The following is a 13,740-nucleotide window of genomic DNA, read 5'->3' as shown; positions in this document are numbered from 1 at the left end:
CAAAATAAAGATGAATCCTCTAGTAATGACAGGACGGACTTAGAGGCCCTCATGTATCATGCCATTTACAGTCGGTAAGCGTGCGATTTATTAAATCAGAGCTGCCCGACCAAAAAATGGCATTTTTAAATTCACCAAACCCAATTAGCGATTTGGTAATATATTACCAAATCGCTAATTGGAATTGGTAATTGATACTGAATCGATGGGGGTGTGTAGAGGATGTAAAGGACATCCCTTCCAAATGCTGATCCTTTAGGAAAGTATTAATGTTTTGCGACTGAAATCCAGTTACAAAAACAATAATATTTCACCGGCTCCTCAAAGGAGGTGGTATGCCATTTTCAAATAGGAAGTGATCCTAAAAGGACTCCTTCCCTGCCTGCTTATAAAAAATGTATATAAAAGCAATCACAGACATGATGGTCTGCTGTCCCTATCTGGCCACCATGCCTATCATTGCACCCAAATGTGGTGGGTTTCAATGCACGACCTGCCCCTTGCATATTAATGAGGTAGGTCGAAGTACAACTTACTACAAATCAGTATTTTGAGAAGCAACCCATTAATATACAGGTCGGTTCTCAAAATTCCTATGGATTTGTCAGTGTGAAAATTGGATCACTTCTAACAAATCCCCTTTCTACATTCCATGTAAGGAATCTAAAATTAGGAATTGTCATTTGTCACAATTTACAATTCTGTAAATGGAATCTTTGTACATGAGGGCCAGAGTATTTTATTTCACTTTTACATGACAAAGCTGGATTGAACTATAACTACGTTTCATTAATTGGCATAACCCCATTCTCCTTTTTTATAATTTTTTTTGTCATTTTCAAAAATGCAGTTACTTCAGTTTTGCAGGTCTTGTGAAATATCCAAAAGAATTTTCAAGTATGGACCATTTTGTGCCTGGTGATCAGGTTTGGCTCCCCTAGCTACCTTCTAATACATTTGATGCAGTGCAAAATCCAATTTTGTTGTGCTAACTTGAGTGTTAGGATCTTGTAATATAATAACATGAATGTGACTTGTGTAGGCCAAAACGTAGAGCATATGAAGAAGTCTGTAGATAATCAAATGTAAACAGCAGAGAACACTAACCAAAGCACTTGTGTTGTGCCACTGACAATCGTTTTATCATTGAATGCATTAATAATCGTGTCATTTTATACGCAGATAAAATATTAACTGCACATGTCTTAATTTCCATGTAAGGTTGTAAGCTCATGCAAATTTTTCTTATGTTAGCTGAATATTGTAGGCCTGAAATATATTTTCCCTGGAGGCTCTCGCATTAGAACGTAATAGTTGAAATCCATGTGCATGTTAGATTCTGTTCTTTCTCACGTTTATGTTGCAGGTGAAAGAAGCACCCTTATTAGTTAGAACAATCTCTTTGTTTTAGGAGTTAGGCAGCAGAGAAGAGGATACATTGGGAGCTAACGCCGATAAGGAGAACTATTGTACTTTCTCACCGGAGAGGGCCTGAGAATCAAGGTCATCATGCTAAATTGTTGGCTCATGGAAACTGACTACGAGAATGTCGCCTGATCATATAGCGTGACTTGGGAAGATACCTGAGATATTGGGAGAATTGTAAGTAAGGAAAGAGCCCCAATTCTTCTCTGCCCTTTGGAGAGAGAGCTTCTTAGAATGAGCTCTGTCTCAGTAGCTTCATGCTGCGTGACCCAATAGAAGTGGAGAGACTTCTAAGGAAGACTCCACATGCTGACATCTTAACTGATCCTGCCCCGCAAAATGCTTAGCTAGGGATGTCACGTTAGTGCTAGAGTAGGGATAGATTAATGCTTTATTTTCATGATTCTTTGATGCAGGGGAACTTAGATACTTTTGTTCCTTAATTTTCCATATCTTGAGTTAATAATCTTGTGTATGCTGCACCGTCTTAACTGTATTTGTTGATTTGACTTTGTATTAGCCCCAATGTATTTCTACACCCTCGTCTTGAGGTGTCTATATATCCAGTTGTTTTTGGCTTCGTAATAAATTAACTAACTTTATTCGGTAGTCTGTGATTCTTAATGGCCGTGGAGAACCTTAATTGGATTGAGTGACCATATTAATGATTTCTCTCCGCCCTATGCTTTCATGCTGAGAAAATACAAATACAAACAGCCTCATGCATCAACCCAAAATCCAGTCGGTAAAATACCGATTTGGTAATAGCTCCCGGTATTAAGTAAAAAATACCCAATCCCAATGCATCAACCCAAAAGCAGAAATCGCTATTTAAGGAATCCTTAAATAGCGATTCTTTAAATAGGGATTCCTTAAATACCGATTCCTTAAATAGCGATTGCATTTAAGGAATCCCAAAGTGAGATTCCTTAAATGCAATGCATCAAAGTTAAAAAATTAGCGATTTCGCTAATAGGGGGAGCAAATTACCATGAAGATGAACTGCATGGTAATTTGCAAAAACTTTGAAAAATGCACTTTTGTGCATTTTTCAAAGTTTCATGTTGCGCACACACATGCCCTTAGAGCATGTGTGTGTGCAACATATGTGCACATATCATTTTCAGGGGTGCAACAGGGTGTCCTTTTGACACCCTGGCACCCTTGAAAGTGCTCCCGCTATTAGCGATTCGGTAATACCGAATCGCTAATACAGACTGGCTTTACATTCATTCCTATGGGCCTCCAAGCCCATAGGAATGAATGGGTAGGTATTCCTTATTACCGATTCGGTATTACCGATTCGGTAATAAGGAATATTAAGGAATCGCTATTTGAATAGCGATTCCTACATGCATAGCCTTTTGCTATTCCTTATTAGCGATTCCTTATTTTTCGCTAATAAGGAATCGCAAATGGCATTGTTGATGCATAGGCCCCAAAGTTGTTTAATTTAAAACAGGGCCATCAGAAATTGTTGAGTTATATTACTACATTCAATTTATTGGCAGTGGGGACTGGTTAGCCAGAAGCAACACGAGCATCTTTGTGTTATCTAGGTCTTCATATTGAATTGAAGGATGTCTTAGTGCAGATAGTTAATGCTCTTATCAAATTTGATGAGCTTATAAAGGTAGTGATCCAGGTGGATCCTCATTTATCTGAATAAAATTCAGAATAGCAATGAGCAGTGGTAGTGCAACAATAAACAGATGAGATTAGAATTGTAGATTCTTCTGAGCCAATCCAAATGGGAGATGTCCTATCAATAAAAAAAAGTAAGAAGAAAGGTGTGAAAATGGCTTGTGTTTGTATTGAAATAGGTCAAGACATTTTGTAAAAGTTTGCAAAAATCAATGCAAAATCTTTAAAAGTCAGGTGGCGGCAGTGCTGCCTACAAATGAGTTCCAACCATCAAAAAACTTGAATTCTTGACAGTGAAAAGAGCTGCTTGTCAAGAGAGGAAGTTTAGTTACTTCCTCGATGGTTTGAGAATGCCAACCTGTCAGTTGTGTCAAACAAGATCAAAATGCGCATGCGCCCGAGCATGCGCATTTCTCGGGAGAAATGCGCATGCGCGGCTGCCCGCGCATGCGCATTTGTGAGGAAGAAGTTAGCGAGGAAGCAGGAAGATGGAGCCCCGGGACGCCGCAGCTCAGGTAAGTAATTTTCTTTACTTTTAAGGTTGTAAGTCATTTTAAAATGAGGGCGGGAGGGAGGTGGGCGGCGTGGAGTGGGGCTACGCAGAGTGTGCGGGTGCGCGTAGATTTGGCCCCACTCCGTGATGCTCCGCGTAGCCCCACTACGCCCACTTACTGGAATTATACAGAAATAATGTTTGCTCAGTCCTCACAAATTCCCAGCATTCACAAAAAGAGTACTTCAGAATGATAAGGCAGGGATACTTCTAATTTCTTGTTGAGTTTACTTTCATGAGAATATCATTTCAATTATTTGGATTCCTGACACAATATTGTGGTCAAAAATATTGTTTAAAATATATTGTGGCAAAAATATTGTTTTCCACAATATTGTGATCCTATACTTATAATTGTAAGTGCAAAAGTATTGAAAAAAAATATTGTTGACACTAATAACATACAGAAATATAAAGAAATATTGATTTTTTAATTTAAATAAAGTTCAAAGTAGTAAATGTTAAATATAGAAATGTAATATAATGTAAAATAAATAAATTCCAATAGTATTTAATACTATATATAAAAATATATTTATATGAACACACAAGCACACAGATATATATTTATGTTTTTGTGTATTTGTATATATATATGTATATATTACATCACATAATTAATGCTAAATAAATATTTTACATTATATATTTTTTTTTATATTCTAAGTATATTACTATGTAAACGTGTGTGTGTGTGTGTGTGTGTGTGTGTATATATATATATATATATATATATATTACCTACTAGTTAGGACCGTGTTTCCATAGGAAATCTGAAAATTCTATTTTGAATAACTTTGGCGCCGGTTGACGAATCCACGTGAAATTTTCAAAACTAATGGGGCGCTTCGCTCAGCTCCTACCCTAAAAGTTTCGGGGTGATTCGTAAAGCGGGGGCCGAGAAAAAAGGGGGTCCCAAAACGCATTTTCCCAATGCATTTTTCCATAGGGGCTTTAGTCGCAGCTACAGCCCGAACGGCTGAACAGAATTATGTGAAATTTGGCAGAGAGGTAGCCATAAGGTCCATGAAGTGCCTTTTGCAGGTTTGGTGTAAATCTGTTCAGTATTTCCTGAGAAATTAGCATTTAAATCAATATATATATCTGTACGCGCGCAGCGTGCGCGCACTGAGCAAGTCCTGTGCGCGCACCCTGCCGTGCGCGAGCGCACTTCTGATTGGTTGTTAGATGTCAGTAAACATTCGAATCGGTGGAAATCAGGAAGCGGCGGCCGCCATTTTGTCTCTCGCATAAAGAGGGGGTGATAAACAAAGGGGGAGAACGTGAAAAGGGGGCAGAGTGGGGAGATATTGACCAACTAGGCATTGTAAGGGGGTCACAGTAGGACCTTGTAGGGCAAAAAAAAAGATTTATATTTTGAAAAAAAATATCGCCGAGTGCGCGCACCCAGCGCGCACCCGAAAAAATTTTAAAAACAAAAAAATAATAAAAATTCGCAATTAAGTAAAAAGATATAAGGTGGCTCTAAAAAGAGCCCTTGTGTTTATTGTGTGTTTTTTGGTACCTACAAGTAAGTACCGATGCAGAGTCTAAAGTTCAAGAGGAAGACTCTGTTGCCTTCATCAGTGAAGTGTACACCATCTCCTCTATAAATGTCTTGCATGTTGTAATGCAAGTTGGTGTGGTATATAGAACCCATACCATAGTCTCTGAGGAAAGCAGAAATAGATTTGTTGACGTGCTTCCTTGCTTTGTCAATCTGCGGACAAAATTGGTTGGACCAGTTCCACTTTTGCCTTTGGCATATGTTAGAATATACAAAGGCAGTTTGTGGAAAAAGCGACATCAATTGCACAAAGGTGTCCTTAATAAGCATTTCCAGACCTACCCCAGTTAAAGTGCCTAGGTCATTACCACCACAGTGCACAATAATAAGGTTAGGCTGTGGGAGATGTAGAAAGGTTTTCACCAAAGGCATTAATTGGTGCCACTTTAACCCTCTCTGACCAATCCATTTAATGTCTACATTTGGCAAAGCAAGGACTCTCACCATACCTCTTTTTTCTGCAAATTTTTCACTCCAGAAGACATAGCTGTGACCTACAATCCACACAGTGAACATCTTCCAAGGAGATCTGGATGCACTCAGGAGGTGTCTTTCAGTAGAAAGGCAATATGAAATGAAAGACAGTAGAAAAATGGGGCCACACATAGTTTTTTTTATAAAAAGTACTCATTGGCTGTTTCAAACCATTCTACACTAAAAACTAGGCTGTATGTTTAAATTTTAAAAAGCATGTTTTGTATTGGTTCAGAAAAATGTGTTACCAAAGAACATTACTATGGATTTGCTGTTAGGTTTGAAAAGTCAAGCACTCTTGCTCTTTGGATATGAAACATTGTTTGCTGAACTTCTGACCTCTCTCCTCACAGCAGTGTTCCATGACGTGTTGCTATGGTAGCAGGCAGGAGACAAGTTGGGGGAAGGGTACATTTGGAAAGAGGTTGAAGTTTTCAACCAATAGAAATGTGTGATTTCATTTGAAAAAAAGTGGGAAGCACTGAGATTTGAAATTAACATGTATATGTGTGAAAAAAGAGAGGGAAACATTGCCATTTACTGGTTCTGGAGAGAGGAGAGAGGTGTGGAGCTCTGATATTCTGACTCTGATAGTCTGCTGTTTGAGTGGCACATTTCTTTCTCAACTAACTATTTTAAAAGGTGAGTTATGAGTTTGAGAGGGGATGTATGTGGTGATTTTTGAGATAAATATTAGAATTGTGAATCTTCTTCAAAAGTTATGTTTTACATTTTGAGGTTTGCGAGATATTTAACTGTTTTGAACTTGTAAGATATTATGGAGTATGTTTTCACAATAAGTTAATGTGTACTGGTAAGAATGAGGAATACTGTTTTGTGCCTACCATCAAACCATGAGTCTGTGTGCAGAGAAGAATTGTTGACAGAGATTTAATTTGCGTTGCTGTTGAAAAGTAAGACTTGCAGTTGAAAGGAAAGGACAGCTTGTTTTTAATTGTGATGGTTAGGATTTAGCAGAAATCACTTTGAAAGAAAAGAGAGGAAAATGGCAGCACATTTGAAATTAGCATTAGTTCTGTAAGAATTGCAGACCCAGGAAAGGGGCAGCCTGTGTTTTGTGCCTACCAACACAGCATGAGTCTGTGTGCATATAGGAATTGTTGTCTGAGATTTAATTTGTGAAGTTGTTGTTCTGTAAGGATTGCAGACCCAGGAAAGGGGCAGCCTGTGTTTTGTGCCAACCAACACAGCATGAGTCTGTGTGCATATAGGAATTGTGGCCAGAGATGTATTTTGTGTTGCAGTTGTTCTGTAAAACATGCACTTGCAGGAAAGGGACAGCTTGTTTTCTTCAAATGTGGTGGTTAGCACTCAGCAGAAATCACTTAATCGCAAATGGGAGGCAAAAGCTAAAACATTTGAAACCAACAGGGTAGATTTCCCTTTCAAAATAGCAAAGGCACAGGTAGTTGCCATATGTTCAAAATTGAAATAACCCTTAGCACACATGCACTGTTACATACATCCCAGCAGTATTCATGCAGTTTTGGAAGTCTCTTTGCTCATCTGTCTTGCAGCAGACAATACACAGTCTCCAGAAACACACTCTTGGCACACACGCAGCAGCTTCTCCAACACTCCCATGTGTAGTACTCAGGTCTGTGTGGTGTTTCAGATAGCACTGTGTAACGCAAACACATTCAACGTCACCAAGGCTCATTTTCTTTGATCTAGTCTAATCACTCACCCTGTAACACATAGTCATGGTCTCAAGGAGCTGTTAGGACATGTGCTGTTTTCTGCCTCTGTAAATGATAAGGAAAATGTGTCAGGCTGTAACAGTAATTTGGTACTATTCAGGAACACTGTTTTGTTCCAAAAAACATAGCATGAGTCTGTGTGCATACAGGAATTGTGGGCAGAGATTTAATTTGTGAAGTTGTTGTTCTGAAAGAAATGCAGTCCCAGGAAAGGGGCAGCCTGTGTTATGTGCCTAAAATGACAATATGAGTCTGTGTGCACACAGGAATTGTGGGCAGAGATTTAATTTATGAAGTTGTTGTTCAGTAAGAATTGCAGTCCCAGGAAAGGGGCAGCCTGTGTTATGTGCCTAAAATGATGGCATGAGTCTGTGTGCGCACAGGAATTGTGGGCAGAGATTTAATTTGGGAAGTTGTTGTTCAGTAAGAATTGCAGTCCCAGGAAAGGGGCAGCCTGTGTTATGTGCCTAAAATGATGGCATGAGTCTGTGTGCGCACAGGATTTGTGGGCAGAGATTTAATTTGTGAAGTTGTTGTTCAGTAAGAATTGCAGTCCCAGGAAAGGGGCAGCCTGTGTTATGTTCCTAAAATGATGGCATGAGTCTGTGTGAGCACAGGAATTGTGGGCAGAGATTAAATTTGTGAAGTTGTTGTTCAGTAAGAATTGCAGTCCCAGGAAAGGGGCAGCCTGTTGTCTTTACACAAATTATCCCTTAGCACACATGCACTGTTACATACATCCCTGCAGTCTTCATGCAGTTCTGGAAGTCTCCTTGCTCATCTCTCTTGCAGCTGACAATACATAGTCTGCAGAAACACACTCTTGGCACACATGCAGCAGCTTCTCCAACACTCCCATGCGTAGTACTTAGCTCTGTGTGATGTTTCAGAAAGCAGTGTATAACGCAAACACATAAAAACATCATCAAGGCCTCATTTTCTTTGCTCTACTCTAAACACTCACCCAGGTTGCACATGCTTATGGTATGAAGTAGCTGTTAGGAAATGTGCTCTTTTCTGTCTCTGTAAACTATAAGGAAAATGTGTCAGGCTGTAACAGCAATTATCAGTTGCTCTACCACAGTAGTAAATGTGCATTTAAATTGCCAATCAAATATTGTTTTCTGCCTAGAATCACACCATGAGGCTGTGTGCGCACAGGAATTGTGGGCAGAGATTTAAAGTCTGTTGCAGTTGTTCTGAAAGACTTGCAGTTGCAGGAAAGGGGCAGCTTGTTTTTTTTCAACTGTGGTGGTTAGCACTCTGCACAAATTAGTAAATTACAAATGAGAGGCAAATGGTAAAATATTTGAAATTAATGAAAAGCTTAAAAAATATTTTAATGAATTATAATTACAAAAAAGATTTTTTTTAAGTTTCTTGCAGGTATTGCTGAGCAACAGTGTAAAAATTAAAAAATGCCTTTAAGGACAAGAAAGAGGAAAGAAAAGCAACAACAAGTATATCTGGACAAAACTGGGGAAAAACAAATAGGAGGAGAAGCATGTGATGGAAAAAAGAAAAACTCTACTGGTAAGAAAACTAAAGTTTATTTAAAAATATCTTCAAAAAAAAGAAAATGGCAAAAATAAATGTAAAACAAACAGTGTTTTATGTACAAAGTAACAACAGAGTCAACAGCAAAAAACAAAAGCTAATGTACAATCAGAAGTATGTAAAACTGATTTAACACGAAAATTAGATTTTAAAAACATTCGTCGAAAAATGTTTCAGAGAAGAGTGATGTTAAATTTGCTAAAGGATGTGAAAAAATATAAGAAAAAATCAAAATTTATTAAGAAATTTTTTTTTATAGAAAATATTGTAAGTAAGGCTTTGGAAATAAAAAGAAAACTTTTTATTCTAATTTTGAATAGGATGCGTAGATTAGATAAATTAGTCAATGCAATGTAGTCACAAAGCAAAAGGAAAAGAGAAGTGAAAAAAAGTAACTTTTGTAAAGTGTTCTTGGGAGAATGGAAACACAGTTCAAGTACTGAACCATTTTTTAATGAAGAGAGTTATCTTCAAAGTAATAGTTTGTTGCATGCAGTTGACACCAATGGTAGAGCATATGAAGTTAAGGATGGTTGTGTGATGGAAAAAGAGAAAATGGTCCCAAGAAATGAGGAAGAAGTAATGGCTGCTGAGGCTATGGGGAGACGTCCATAAGCCGCAGTGTACACTTGGAACTGTAGTAGTATTTGTACTGTGCGTCAGGAATCTATTGATAAATTACGTGACTTTCTAAGAGAATATAGTAAAAAGAGTGTAAAACAGAAGATGAAGGTGCTTCAAACACTAGATCCATGCAGAGTGAGAGAGAATACTGGTTTGCAAGGACACTCTCTGGCTTGTCTATCTAGAAAAGTGTGTAAAAGTGTTTTTCATCATTTTAGGATGCTGGCTGTTCATCATACTGAAATGAGAAAGTTTGTGAGAACATTTTTTTTGCTAAAAGTCCAGCACTAAAGTTGAATGAGTTGAATAATGCTCTGTTCCGTGGATCTGTATCAGATGTAGTGAAGGTTACTGATGAGATTCAGTTTTGTTACTTTGGTCCAGAACAAGAAAGTGCAGAAAAGGACACAGTTAATGAGGAAAATGAGGAACAGAATGTAGAACTCATTATTACTAAAAGTTTTGAGGATGAAATGACAAAATGTACTATCATCTCTAATGAAAGACCAAATATTACTTGTATTTGTTGCCGCAGAAGCCATTATAAAATTCAAACAAGGAATGTTGATCTGTATAAAAAAAGTGAAAATGAAGATAATTAGAAGTGAAAAGATTTTGCAACATATATATTTCTTGAAAATTGTTTTGAATTGGGTGAAGATCAGCGTATTTGTAAATACTGTTATAACAAGTTAGAAGAAAATAGAATGCCGACCAGAGCTGTACATAATAATTTAGAATTGGATGCTATTCCTGCCGAACTTTCTGATTTAAATACATATGAGTCTATACTCATTCAATGTGTTCATCCGTTCCAGACCATAGTACGTATGGAGCCCAAAACTGGTAAATTACCTCCTTCAGATTTACTGAGAGGTTTAAATGGAAGAGTGGTGTATTTGCCCTTGGATTTGAAAAAAAAAATGGAAACTATTGATGCAGATACTTTGGAAACTGAACCATTAGTTATTCTGGTTAATGGTGTACCTACAAAGAATAAGAAGATTTGGCAGGAGCTGGTAGATGTACGGAAAGTACAAAGAGCAAATTTATATTTGAAAAGGAATAATAAATGGTATGAATCAATTTATATAGATGAAGAAGAAGAAGATTTACAAGAAGACACAGAAACACCAACTGGTCAAATTGAAAAAGTGGACAAGTCAAAGGAAGAAGAAATTTATAAACATTTTAGCATACATCCTCTTCATTCAAAAGAAGTTATGGGAGACACTATTGATCTGTTTCAGATGAAGAAAGCAAAAGGAACTCCCGTGAGTGTATGGGAGAAGAGCTTGGAAGCTCGATGTTTTCCTCAGCTGTTTCCTACAGGAAAAGGTGGACGATACGATGAACGCCCAGAACAGATTCCAGCTTCTGAGTATCGGACTACAAGACTATATGCTGAAGATTCAAGATTTTGTTAAAGTATTCCTTATTTGTTTCATCTTTTAATTGAAAGCGACTTGTCTGCATTATCTTATGCAGTAAATCACATTTTAAAAAGTGGAGTACATCTACATAATGTGTCTGCTAAGGATTTTATGGAGAAAGTGCAGCACCGAGATGATCATTTGGAAACACAACTGATCAATCTGATGGCTTGTCAGCGTGGGACAAATGAATATTGGTACCGACGCCATGGTGAATTAAAATGCATGTTACGGAATTTAGGAACTCCTACATGGTTTGTAACCCTAAGCTGTGCCGAGTACGCTTGGGATGATTTATTGGATTTTCTACGAGAGGCAAATTCAAACATTAAAAACATTGAATACAAGACAGCAGGAGAACTGTGCTCATTGGATCCGGTTAATGTTTGCAGATATTTCAATCATAGATTTGAGGCTATGATGTCCTTCATCTGCAATAAAAAAAATCCACCTCTTGGAGAAGTAGTGGATTTCTTTTGGAGAAAAGAGTACCAGGCAAGAGGTGCTCCTCATATTCATATGCTGTTGTGGATCAAGGATGCCCCAAAATTTGGAACAGATGCTGATGAAGCAGTGTTATCTTTCATTGAAGAATATGCAACATGTGCTATACCTAATAGCACAGAAGAGAAAAAGTTAAAAGAACAAGTTTTACGTTTCCAAAGTCATCGGTGTGGAAAATACTGTCGACGGAAGTACAAGACCAAAGATGAATTCTACACAAAGTGTCGATTTGGATTTCCTAGACCTGTTCTTTCAAAAGGAAGAGTCAACAGTTTTATGTCAGCTGTGCGACATACTATAACCAGAAAATCTCCCAAAAATACATACAACCTAAAAAGAAAAGAAGAGTCGAAATTTATAAATGACTTCAACCCAGTCATTTTATCCATGTGGAATGCTAACATGGATATTCAGTATGTGGCAGACAATTCTGTTGCTGTTGCTCGGTATGTCACATCTTACATCACTAAATCTGAGAAAACAGAATTGAAGGAAATGTGGGAAGAGATTTCTCACGAGAAGACTGTCAGTAAGAAGCTGTACAGTTTCAGTTTAAAGATGTTATCGCATCGAGAAATTGGATCCTACGAATGCTCAGATAGGTTATCATCTGCAAGTCTTTACTCGAAATCCAGAAGAATAATTTGGGTAAGCTTAGGCCTTGCAGGAATGAGAAATCGGGTACTGAAATCTGTTGGAGAAATTGAATATTTGGCCGAGAATGACCCAGAAAGTACAGATATTTTGAAAACAAACATGTTGGACACATATTACCCAAAAAGAAGTCATCATCTTGAGAACATGTGTCTATATGAAGTGCTGCAGAACTACATTTTTTCATGGAAAGCCACAGAAGACATCAACAATGGAAAATATAAAGTCATTGGTGAGTAAGGATGTTTGGTGAAGCAAACAAAAGGAAGTTTGATAAATCACAGGAAGCTGAGTTGCGACACTACTGACAAAAAGGAATTTTACTACTTGGCTCTTTTACAGCTGTTTAAACCATGGCGTTCAGAGGACGAACTACTGGGAGAATTTCAAAGCTATGAAGATTCTTTTAATGCTAGCAAAGATAGCATAGAATGCAGTACTTTCACAACTTATGTCCAAATGTTAAATGAAGAAAATGAACAGGAAGCAAAAATTGCAGCTGAAGTAGCTAGAGACAGTTCTCAAGACAGCCAAAGTTCAGGAACACTTAGTCAAGATCCCCTAGGACAACCAATCATAGAAAATGAAGCTGCAGTAGCCATGACTGAAGTAGAAACGGCTATGAATCAAGCACAGGAAGATTCAATCGACTTACTAAATCTGGAACAACAACTGAATGAAGAACAAAAACAAATTTATGAAGAAGTCACCCAAAAAATTGATCATGGATTACTACATGAAAAAAACAGTGCTCATGCACATCATTTGAACCAATCAGGATGTATGTGAGTGGACAAGCTGGAACTGGTAAAAGTTTCTTAATAAAAGTCATCAGAAGCTACCTACAGCAAAAAACAGCTTCAAATTTGTCTTGTGTGGTAACTGCTCCAACTGGGTTAGCAGCCTATAACATAAAAGGAATTACCTTACATCGCTTGCTAATGTTACCAGTGGAGCATGAGAACAAAATAGAATACCACAAGCTAACTGGAGAAGCATGCTTCGAAGTTTCAAGAGTGTTGAAGAAGATGCAAGTTCTCATTATTGATGAGGTGAGCATGGTTTCAAACTTAATGCTTGCCTTTGTGCATTTAAGAATGCAACAAATTTTTAAGAGAGACTATGACGTGTTATTTGGAGGTAAACACGTCATAGTTTTTGGAGATCTTTTACAGCTCACTCCAGTTAAAGGACAACCAGTGTTTAATACTGTGACACATGAAGACACGAAGAAGTCATTAGGAAGCATTGGTAATGCGAATATTTGGTTGTTCTTTGAGTACAAAGACCTCACTACCAATATGAGAGAAGCAAACGACGAAGATTATGCAAGTATTCTGAAAGATATCAGAATTGGACTACTGACAGAAGTTGGCAAAAAAGCATTACAGAGTCGGTTGCTACATAATTTATTTCCAAATGAAGAAATAGTTGCAGAGAAAATATACAAGAACATTGCTGAAAAAAATACTGTAATCTGCTTAATGCCAACACTACGTGAGTGCTCAATATTCAATGAGGAACTTTTGAAATTGGAAAAGATTAAGAAAATGGAAGCAGAGGGCAAAATTCAGCATGAAAGAA

This window comes from Triturus cristatus, chromosome 6 (genome assembly GCF_964204655.1).
Source record: "Triturus cristatus chromosome 6, aTriCri1.1, whole genome shotgun sequence".
NCBI lineage: Eukaryota > Metazoa > Chordata > Amphibia > Caudata > Salamandridae > Triturus > Triturus cristatus.
This window is presented reverse-complemented; position numbering follows the sequence as displayed.